At 38.8% G+C, this 11,071-nt stretch overlaps 1 non-coding gene across 1 annotated transcript; it reads right to left on the bottom strand.

Moving 5' to 3' along the window:
* Positions 1 to 10,964: 10,964 nt before the first annotated feature.
* Positions 10,965 to 11,071, bottom strand: LOC128586947 (U6 spliceosomal RNA). Its single transcript, XR_008380401.1, has one exon. It is a non-coding gene; the product is annotated as a U6 spliceosomal RNA (small nuclear RNA).

Raw genomic sequence — 11,071 nt, forward strand, 5'->3', positions numbered from 1 at the left:
TCCAACTCTTGAGCTTAAGTGATTCTCTTGCCTCAGTGTCCGGAGTAGCTGGGGCTACAGGCACCCACGACAATGCCCTGCTATTTTTAGAAATGAGGTCTCACTCTGGCTCAGGCTGGTCTTGAACTCATGAGTTCAGGCAATTCACCCACCTTGGCCTCCCAGAGTGCTAGGATTACAGGCATGAGCCACCACGCCTGGCCTAAGAAGTTGTTTTTAATCATTTGACTTCTTTGTTCATTCTTTGTTTTCTCTTTCTGTTGAGATTTTACTTCACCTCCCATTCATCAGGTACAACTTAATAAAATATTTCTTAGCATACTCAGATATTTGTGCTGTATACTTTTAAGGTGGGAGGGAGAAATGGGAAGGGAACTGTAGTGGGTTGAGGGTCCCCTAAGAAGATATATCTAGGTCTTAATCCCTGTAACCTGCAAATGTAACCTTACTTGGAAATAAGGGTCTTTGTAAATATAACAAAGCTAAGGATCTCAAGATAAGAGCATTCTGAATTTTTCACATGGGCCCTAAATCCAATGACAAGTATCTTTATAAGAGACACCCAGAGTGGGGCCACACCTACGGTGCATCTTAGACTGGGTACAGGTGAAACCTACTAAATGCAGAATACAAATGTCTACATACAACAACTAAGAAAATGCCACGAAGGCTACGTTGAACAGTTTGATGGAATATTTCAGATTGTATATGAAACCAGCACATTGTACCCCTTGATTGCACTAACGTACACAGCTATGAGTTAACAATAAAAAAAAAAAAAGAGAGAGACACCAAGAGGAGAGACGGAAAGAAAAGGAGAAGGCCATATGAAAACAGAGGCAAAGGGCGGCGCCTGTGGCTCAAGGAGTAGGGTGCCGGTCCCATATGCCGGAGGTGGCGGGTTCAAACCCAGCCCCGACCAAAAGAAAAAAAAAATAAATAAATAAATAAAAAGAAAACAGGCAAAGATTGGAGTTGCACTACCACAAGCCAAGGAATGCATGGAGTCCCCAGACATTAGATGTCCCCAGACATCGGTGCCAGCCATATACACCAAATCCAGCCTGGGCCTGCCAAACAACAATGACAGCTGCAACAACAACAACAACAACAACAACAACAAAAGTAACCGGGCATTGTGGCAGGTGCCTGTAGTCCCAGCTACTTGGGAGGCTAAGGCAAGAGAATCACTTGAGCCCAGGAGTTGGAGGTTGCTGTAAGCTGTGATGCCACAACACTCTACCCAGGGCGATGGCTTAAGGCTCTGTCTCAAAAAAAAAAAAAAAAAAAATGACAAGGCAAGGAAGGATTCATCCTAGAGACTTAAGAAGGAGCACAGTTCTGCTGATATCTTGATTTCGGACTTTGGGCCTCTAGAACCATAAAAAAAATGTTAATGTATTTTTATCATTGTAAGTCACCAGTGTGTGGTAATATGTTGTGGCAGCTACAGAAAACTAATATAGAAATTAACATTTATTGCATCTTAGCACTATTCCAGATGCTTTAAGCATGTTGTCTTATTAAGCCCTCAAACGAACCTGAGGCAGCAATGTTATGATGTCCATTTTTAGATAGAGAACTTCCCCCACAGTCACTTGGCCAATGAGTAGTAGACTGGAGACTAAACAGAAATTATTTTGATCATAAAGCTCAGATACTATCTACTGTACCTTTCTAGTTGCCAATTAAATTCTGCCTTTCTATAGCTATTATGCAGGTGACAGTGATATAAAATATCTTCTTTTTCTTTGAGTTATTCCAAAAAGAAAATTATTTATGGCCTATGGGTTGTATAGGATAGTTAATTCAAACACTTAACCATCAATAAAGCAATGTTGCTAAAACTTAAGTACCTTCTGTTTTTTACTGCTATTCAAACACTAAAGATTTCTCACTTTCATGTGAAATAGAAATCTCCATAAGCTCAAATTTATACAATATGCATGGAACAAGTTTGCAGTATGACATGTCTATGTAGTTATTAATCATGGAAAATGGATGAGTCAAAACAGACCCATAGAACTTCTAAGTTTTTCATAGGTTAGGGTAGCTCAGATAATTTCCTAACCTGGAAATAGAAGACTCTGTAAGACAGTGGTTCTCAACCTTCTTAATGCCACAATGTATTTTCATTGTCGCCACCACAGGTTGAGAAGTGCTGCAAGGGTTATCTCAAAAAGCAAAGTGATCAGGGTCGAAAGATGCAACATCTCTATTACACCATTTAATCGCCATTTGTATTGCATATCTCTTGTGCATGATGGGAGATGATTTGTTATTGATATCTCACATTTCTGCACATCTTGCGAGTAGAGTCACTGGTAGACATTCAAAGATGTCTGTATAGCAAACATCTTTTGAAGAAGGAGATAGTATTTCTCTGGGGTAGAGGACAGATTTGTTTGATGACTAGTTGTCTTAGTCTGTGCTGCCGTAACAAAAAATCTTCCACCTACTGGGTAATTTATAAAGAATAAAAATTTATTTCTCACAGGTCTGGAGGCTGGAAGTTCAAGATCAAGTCATAATGTGCCTGGTGAGGAATACATCCTCCAAGAGGCAAGGTTCATATGGCAAAAGATAGAAAATCAAAAGAGACAAGCTCTCTCAGTAAGCCCTTTAGTAAGGGCACCTCATCCCATTCACGAGGAGCCTTCATGACCCAATCACATCCTAACAGGCTTCTCTTTTAATACCATCACGTTGGCAATATCTGAATTTTGTGGCAGACACATTCAAACCATAGCACCAGTAAAATAAAGATTATGTCTCCACTAGGGAAAAAGTTGAGCAGGCTTGTTTGGGACCCTCATCTAAGAGACTGAGTATTATTAAACTTGGAATTCCTCAGCTATTCTTCACACTGTGAGTGCCACGTGCACTTGGACCTACTGTGTTGTCCTAGTAGGACATGGTAGAAAGGGAACTAATGACAATGAAATTCATGCTGCCTGTTGTGCTGTAAGTAATAATGTTGTTAGTTTCTGATTCATCAATCTCATGTCTTCTGCCACCATCCATGAAACTGTGGCAGCCTAACTTGTTAGCTTGTAAGGAGGGTAAAATTTGAACCCTTCTCAGTTCTTGACACCAGCGTATCATTTGAAATTCCATCAGCCATACCTCTCATTTCAGCCACTGCTGTTGCAACTTGTTTTCTACAGACCTCAACTAATTTTGCTCAGAAGCAATTTGATGACTCTCTTGCTTCAATCTGTGAAATGTCCCTCTAGTGGTCTGCCCTGGGGAACTTTTGGCACCCCTGTGTGGAACATCCACAGGAATCCACTCAACCCTCTAGCATGTACAACCTGGAAAGGTGAGGGAGCTGACCAGTGGGGGACAGAAATCAATGCTTTTGCTTCCCCCTTTTAAACTATGGTGGAATATCAACACATTTCAAAAGCCTCCTCAGAAAGAAGATTCTGTGCAGTTATGTACCAGTCATCTACAGGGGCGGGGGAGGGCGAAGAGCATCCTCATATGTAGCCTTAACTTGGTTTTCCTTTCTGGTTGCCTTAAAAACCTTCTCCTTGGAATCACATTGTTTAAAAAATGTTACTGGCCTTCAGGGGAACCCAGAAAGAGATATCAACTCATATGTCTTAGCTTGGTAATTGCTATTTTACCATAAGTTAACATCCTGAATGTCAAAGAGCTATTACTGCATCAGTGGTGGTACTAAGCTGTCTAGTACAAAGAGACTGGGATGCTGGGTTCTAACAGAATGTCAAGTTAGCAGGTGCCCTAAGAAGAGTGTTTTAGTCTCTCTATTAATTTCTTTCATAGGACTTCCTGACCCTATATTTTAAAAGAGCAAATATAAAATGATAACCACAAAATGGCATGAAAGAAGGAAGTGGGAATATCCCATGAACATATTCATTTTATAACTTCCTACTCAAGGTAAGAAGAAAACCAAAAAGAAAATGTTTGGAATGCTTGTTGTTAGACCAATTTTATGATAAAGTGCTCACTTTGTTCAAGCAAAACAAAGTTTAAGGGAACTTATCATTCATTTTTAATATTCGTGGTGACTATTCAAGAGTAAACTACAATGGAAATGTGGTGGAAAGAATGCACTGGCCAGGGGTCTTGCTATAAGGAACCGTCTTGTAAAGTTAACTTGCTTGAACAAGTTCCAGATGTGCTTCATCTGACCAGAAATATTGAGATACTGGAGACTGGCATGGATCACAGAGTCGTGACTTCTTACTGTATGGAAGATGACTGTTTACATAGTCTATTGTCTTTTTATAGGATCTAAAAATAGAATATATTTTGTTTTTTAAGTTTATTTTTATAGGGAAGCCTGCTATCTATTTGTGATATTATTGGTAGAAAGCACCTATCAGTCTCATTCCCAGCCTCTGTTTTCTCTTATTTTTTATTTTTTGGTTGCCACGTCAACCACTTTCTTAGTTAAGTGATGGCTGAAAGAGATAGTGGCTATCCATTCTTAAAGCATGTAGCTCTCCACTGTCTTCAGGATGGCTGAAAGGCAAGGGATCTTTAGCTCCCTACAACATATTTTTTAACATCACAGTTATCCTTTTTGAGGGATGACCACAGGGGAGTATTTCTAGGTAGTGAAGATACAACCCTAGTTAGAACAGTCATCGGAGCAGCCTGCTTTCTAAAAAGGTGTCACAATCCTGAGCTCTGTATTCTGAGATGCTTATAGTACTTTATGCTCTCCCTGTGCCTACAGAGAGAAGAACATGTTACGACACATGGGTAACAACCCAGAGTCTGGACTGTTAAGAAGGATTAGAATCACTGCTACGGAAGTGATGTCAAAGTAATTTTATTGGAATGACCACAACCCATTCCCAGCTATGTGAGCGGCAGCAAGAAAAGACTTGGTATATCTTTCCTTTCACTTCAAATAGAGACACTAAGTATTCACTGGCTCCTTCTCCCTCCTGACACCAAAATTAAACACCAAAGCCGCTGTCCACCCACGGTCATGCTGTTAACAAGGACTCCAGCAAATAGATTCAAGCAGTCCTTCCTCCATCTCTGCCTTGGGATGAGATCATGGGATAAATACAATTTTTTTCACATGGAGAGGGTAAATTGGGGCTCTCCTGTCAAGAAAAAGAAACTACCATTACAAAGCACTAGACACAATTCTTAGATGTTGTAATTAACAAACACTAAAGTAAATATTTGTGTGCTTTCATTCTCCATATTAAAAAAATAGATTCTAGGGCGGCGCCTATGGCTCAGTGGGGAGGGGGCCGGCCCCATATACCGAGGGTGGCGGGTTCAAACCTGGCACTGGCCCCATTTATCGAGGGTGGCGGGTTCAAACCTGGCCCCAGCCAAACTGCAACAAAAAAATAGCTGGGCGTTGTGGTGGGCACCTGTAGTCCCAGCTACTCGGGAGGCTGAGGCAAGAGAATCACCTAAGCCCAGGAGTTGAGGTTGCTATGAGCTGTGTGACGCCACAGCACTCTACCAAGGGCAATAGAGTGAGACTCTTTCTCTATTAAAAAAAAAAAAAAAAAAGTTAAAAAAATGGATTCTACCAGGGAGGCTGAGACAAGAGAATCGCTTGAGCCCACAAGCTTGAGGTTGCTGTGAGCCATGACACCATGACATTCTACTGAGGGTGACAAATTGAGACTCTGTCTCAATTAAAAAAAAAAAATGGATTTATTATATGGTAAAAATTTATTCTGCACTTAGTAACATTTGTTTAGGTTGTATGTCCATGCCACAATACAAGCTGTAATTGTGATACTTCAGCAGTTGGCAAACTTTTTCCATAAGGGCCAGCTACTAAATTATTTAGATTTTTCAGGCCACACGTCTCTGTGGCAATTACTCAACTCTCATTGTAGGATGAAAAAAGCCATAGGTAATACTAAACAAGTGAGTTTGACAATGTTTCAATAAAACTTTATTTGTGGACACTGAAATTTGATTTTCAAGTCACTTTCAAGTGTCACAAAATATTCTTTTATAATTTTATTCAATTATTCAAAAATGTAAAATTCATTCTTAACTTGCAGTGTATACAAAAATAGGTGGAAAGCTGGATTTGGCACATGAGGGATTTGATGTATAGTTCTCAGACCCTTGTGATGCTCCAACATCAACCTTATGAGAGTTAAATTTATCACCGTGTTTAAAGCTTCAGAGTCAATTGTGCTGGTGCTTCCATTTTTAACTTTATCATAGTATTTCAGAGAACGGGTAGGGATTGACAACCTACGTGGAAAGTTCTTCTTTAGAATAAAAATAAAATACTGTATTTAAAACCTAAACCTGAGAAGATATTTGTTCTAACTCTGAAAAACTACTAGTATTGCTATATTAAATTGTATCTCAATAAATTACCTTTAATAATGAACATTTGTAGAGAGCAGGCCGTGAGGTGGCAGGGCCCCTACAACCTGAGGAACATTCAGGGAATGAACCCCCAACTGCTTCTCCTCCTTTCCCCAAACAACCATATTCCTTTCTTCATGCTCCCCCTGCCAGAAGTCACGTAGCTCTTTCTTTGTCTAGTTAATTTTTAAGAACTATGCAGAGATCCTTGTGATCTTTCCCTTTTCATGTCTTATTATATGTTAACAAAGTTGAGTAGAAACCATTAACAGGATGATTTCTCTTTATTAAAGTCATTTACATTTTCCAATCATATTGTAAGACCAAAGATACGTTTTTTTGTCTATGCTACTTCCCCGTAGACAAGCCTGTTGAGATACTATCAAATAAAGCTGATTTTGTGCTTTGGTGCTGGCTGCAGCCATCAGCTCAGTCAGACCTGATCCCACCTTTCGTCTCTGTGTCTTCACTTGTGCTGTATTTTCCTCAATCCCCACCACTTCCACTCTGGTTTGCTCCCCTTCCCTGAGCTGGCACTCTCGATAAACATTCACATCTTATGGTTTTTTTTGTTTTTGTTTTTGTTTTTTGGAGACATAGTCTATGTCACCCTCAGTAAAGTGCCATGGCGTCCTAGCCCACAGCAACCTCAAACTCCTGGGCCCAAGCTATTCTCTTGCCTCAGCCTCCCAAGTAGCTGGGGCTACAGGCACCTGCCACAATGCCTGGCTGTTTTTGCAGTTGTCATTGTTGTTTTAGCTGTCTGGGCCTGGGTTTGAACCCACCAACTTTTGGTGTATGTGGCTGGCACCATAACCACTGTCGTGTGTGCGAAGCCCACATCTTTATGTTTTTTAAAACAATAGTTGACTAATTGCAGTCTTATTCTGGAATTTAAAAATACACTGGAATATGAAGTTTTATACAATGCTGATGTATTACTTTTAAAATCGTTTCCAGTGAAAAGGCACCAACATGAAGGTTCAAGACCTTGGAATTTCTAGGAATTTTTTAAAACCATAAATCATCTTCTTTTAAAGATAACAAATAATTGGAAGACAAACCATTATGAATTCATTGTAGTGGGTATTTTTCCCATTAATGGCTGAACTCAAATTGTCAGCCTGTTTCGGAGAGTGGTGCCAGATGCTAGCAAGTTTCAGTCCTTGGAAATGAGACCTGACATATCACAGTGCTGGCTCCTTGACCTTTCAGTCCTGATAGTATTTTACTCTGCATTGGAATCCCATGAATGTACAGAAATCTCTGCCTTCATAAGTTTGGGCCTCTCTGAATTTTAGTAATGATATCAGGATTTTTTTCAGTGTTCAAAATCTTTATGTTTTAGGAGGGAAAATATATGTTTTCTTTGTATGCTGCAATTACATTTAAGTACAGCAGATTTATTTCATACTATTAGTACTTTTTCTTCTTCGGTAGATTTCCCACAAAGCTTCCCATTCTTCATGTTTTTAGTTTTTGACCCTGGGTTGCAACACCCAGATGTACCACAAAAGAAAGGGTAGATGAACAGACAGACAAGACCAGAAGATAGGTAATTACGATACTAAAATGTTTGGCTTCCTTTTGTAAAAAACTTAGTTTTTATCCTATTCCTGAGAGATTCCTATCTCCTTAAAGTACAACACAAGATAGTAAGACAGAAATTAGTATTCTCTTTATAATAATGGAGCAAGAGATTACCTGTATTTTCAAATTGAATTTCAAATTGAATTTAGACTGAGCAATTTATTCACTAGCTATATTGAAAAAAAATTTTTTTTTAAATATACTGGGAAAACTGGATATTTATACGCAAAAGAATGAAGTAGTACTCTTTTTTTTTTGTTATTGTCGTGTGTTTTTCTCTTTTTTTGAGACAAAGTCTCATTTTGTTCCCCTTGGTAGAGTGTGCTACCAAGGCACATAGCCATCATAGCTCACAGCAACCTCAAACTTCCGGGTTCAAGCAATCATCTCGCCTCAGTTTTACTGTTTTTTAGTAGCGAAGGGGATTTACTCTTGCCTAGTCTGGGAAGTTGGACTCCTAATGAAAACCATATATAAAAATTAACTCAAAATAGACTGAAGATCTAAATATAAGAGCTAAAACTATAAAACTATTAGAAGAAAACAAAGGACCAACGTTTCTCAATGTTTGATTTGACAATGACTTCTTGTATATGACACCAAAAGCACTGGCAACAACAACAAAAACAGACAAATTGGACTTCATGACAATTAAAAACTTTTGTGCACCAAAGAACACTACCAACAATGTAAAAAAAGGCAGCCCAAACAATGGAAGAAAATATTGGCAAATTACATATCTGATACAGGATTAATACCCAGAATGTGTACAGAACTCCTAAACTCAACAACAATAAAACAACCCAATTCAAAAAATTGGCAAAAGCCTTAAATAGGATTTTCTCCAAAGAAGATATAGAAATGGCAACAAACACATGAAAGGATACTCAACAACACTAATTATATGGGAAGCATGAATCAAAACCACAATGGGTATGATGTCACCTCATACCATTAGGATAAGGACCATCAAAAAAAAAAAAAATCCAAAATGACAAACGTTGACAAAGATGTGGAGAAACTTTAATTGTGTGCACTGTTGGCAGGAATGTAAAATGATACAGATGCTGTGGAAAAATGATATGGTAGTTCATTTAAAAAATTAAAAATAGAGCTTGGCGCCTGTAGCACAGTGGTTACGGCACCAGCCTCATACGCCAAGGGTGGTGGGTTCAAACCCAGCCCAGGCCAGCTAAACAACTGCAACAACAACAACAACAACAAAAATAGCCAGGTTTCGTGGCGGGAGCCTGTAGTCCCAGCTATTTGGGAGGCTGAGGCAAGAGAATCACTTAAGCCCATGAGTTTGAGATTGCTGTGAGCTGTGATGCCACAGCACTCTACTGAGGGTGACATAGAAAGACTCTGTCTCAGAAAAAAATAGAACTGCCATATGATCTAGAAATTCCACTTCTGGGTACATACCTGAAAGAATCAAAAGGGTCTTGAAGAAATATCTGTATACACATGCTCATAACGGCATTATTTATAATAACTAAAACTGAGGTGTCCATTGATGGATGAATAGATAAGCAAAATGTGGGACAGTCCTCCTTTAATATCTATGATTGATTGGTTCCAGGATACCCCACAGATCCCAAAACCCACAGATGCTGTCAAGTTCATTAAATAAAATGGTATAGTATTTTCACATAACCTACCCAATCCTCCCATGTACTTTAAATAATTTCTTGGCTTGGCGCCTCTGGCTCAGTGGCTAGGGCGCCAACCATATACACTGGAGCTGGCAGGTTAGAATCCAGCCCATCCCTGCCAAACAACAATGACGACTACAACCAAAAAATAGCCAGGCGTTGTGGCGGGCGCCTGTAGTCCCAGCTTCTTGGGAGGCTGAGGCAAGAGAATCACTTAAGCCCAAGAGTTGGAGGTTGCTGTGAGCTGTGATGCCACAGCACTCAAACCAGGGTGACATAGTCAGACTCTGTCTCAAAAAAATAAATAATTTCTTCATCAGGTGCAATACCTAATATAAATGCTATGTAAATCATTGTTACACTGTAGTGTTTAGGGAAAATTGAGAAGAAAATAAAAGTCTATACATATTCAGTCCAGATGCAACCATCCATTTTCCCCTCCAAATATTTCCAACCTACGGTTGGTTGAATTCACAGGTTCAACAGATATGGATATTCAGGTTTTATATGCAAACTGTATGTGTGTACAATGCAAATGAGTATACTGGAATATTGTGTAGCCTTTAAAAAGAAGGAAATTCTGACATATGCTACAACATAGATGAACCTTGAGGATATGAGCTACTCACAAAAGGACAAATCTGTACGATGTCACTTATCTGAGTTACCTAGAGTAGTCAAATACATAAAGACAGAAAGTAGAACAGTGGTTACTAAGGACTGGGGAGATGGGGAACAGGGAGTTATTGCTTAGGCATAGAGTTTATTTTATTATTATTTTTTGGTATTTAAAGGAAAAATATTTAATATAAAGGTTCGAGATTTGCATCACGATAAAGTTTATTTTTCTATTTTAAATTGTCTTGCCATCTCATCCCATGTGCTTTTCTATCACTTTCCCCTACATTGACATGTCACATTGACAAATTCCCCATCCCCCTGATAGTATGAAAAGTTTACTCCTACACAAGATAGGTGGTTATTATTATTTATTCATATTTTTAAGACTAGTCAAGGAAGAAAAGAGTAGAACAAGGAGTTCAATTTCTAACTGACTATGAATAATATTTGAAATAACTCACTACCTTCAGAGCAGACTATTTTTGAAAATATTACCAACATCTAGGTAGTATCTGTAATCTTCTTTCCCCTCATCCCAAAGTATGTTATCAGCTCTCCATGCTTTTGGTTAGAGGTATACTGTTTTATTTTTGGCTTTTACCTGATTTTTGGACATGTGTATTGGAAGGAAAGCATATTATGTATATGTGTTTGTTGTTACCCTATGTTGCCAAAGTATATTCTCCAGTAATTCTTTCCAAGAGGGTATACAAGAAATAGACTTCCTAAATTCTTCAATATCAATAAATACCTTGGAAAAATATGGAATGCTTCATGAATTTGAATGTCACCCTCACATGGGGACCATGCTAATCTTCTCTGTATTATTCCAATTTTAGTGTGTGTGCTGCTGAATTGAGCAT

This window comes from Nycticebus coucang, chromosome 5 (assembly GCF_027406575.1).
Source record: "Nycticebus coucang isolate mNycCou1 chromosome 5, mNycCou1.pri, whole genome shotgun sequence".
Taxonomy (NCBI): Eukaryota; Metazoa; Chordata; class Mammalia; order Primates; family Lorisidae; genus Nycticebus; species Nycticebus coucang.